General features: G+C 31.7%; 1 non-coding gene across 1 annotated transcript; it reads right to left on the bottom strand.

The window, feature by feature from the left end:
- Window positions 1-431: 431 nt before the first annotated feature.
- On the bottom strand, window positions 432-538 carry LOC133793028 (small nucleolar RNA R71). The gene has a single exon (XR_009874492.1). It is a non-coding gene; the product is annotated as a small nucleolar RNA R71 (small nucleolar RNA).
- Window positions 539-779: the final 241 nt, after the last annotated feature.

Here is a 779-nt window from a genome sequence, read left to right as displayed (position 1 = left end):
ATTGAAAGTGTTAGTAAAAATTTGAGCACCATGGAACCGATTGCTAATCATGTTGATGAAAATGTTTTGCCTGAAAAAACTTTGCTTGAATATTTTGCACCCATTTCATCTAATGCTCCTTCATGCATTGTTTTACCTACAACTTCAGCTACTTATTTTGAGCTTAAACCAGCAATCATTCAACTGTTGCCATCTTTTTATGGGTTAGATAGAGAGGATCCTTACATGCATGTCAAAGATTTCTTAGAAATTTTCTCAACATTTAAATTTCAAAATTTTTCTGATGAGTCGGTCAAACTAAGATTGTTTCCTTTTTCATTAAAAGAAAATCAAAAGCTTGGTTAAATTCCCTTCCCACGGGGTCTATAACTACATGGGATCAACTTTATAATAAATTCTTGCTGAAATTTTTTCCTATGTCTAAAACTGATAGTCTAAGGAGAGAAATCTCCGAGTTTTTTCAAAAAGATAATGAAGAGTTTTATGAATGTTGAGAAAGATTTAAAGATTTTTTATTAAAATGTCCTCATCATGGTTTTGAAAAATGGAGACTTGTAAAATATTTTTATGATGGTTTGACTCCCTCTAATCGTCAAATGATTCAATCTATGCATACTGGAATTTTTTTTAAATTTCAAGGACAAGAGGCGTGGGACGCCCTTGAAGATTTATCTGTCAATTCACAACAATGGAATTATTTTGATCCTACGTCTAGGTCAACTAATTCACCAAAAAAAGGAGGAAGGTATGAAGTAAAAGAAGAATTAGACTTAAGAACA

The sequence above is a fragment of the Humulus lupulus genome, chromosome 7, assembly GCF_963169125.1.
Source record: "Humulus lupulus chromosome 7, drHumLupu1.1, whole genome shotgun sequence".
Lineage (NCBI taxonomy): Eukaryota > Viridiplantae > Streptophyta > Magnoliopsida > Rosales > Cannabaceae > Humulus > Humulus lupulus.
Note: the sequence above shows the minus strand (reverse complement) of the source record. Positions and strands in the feature narration are given on the sequence as shown.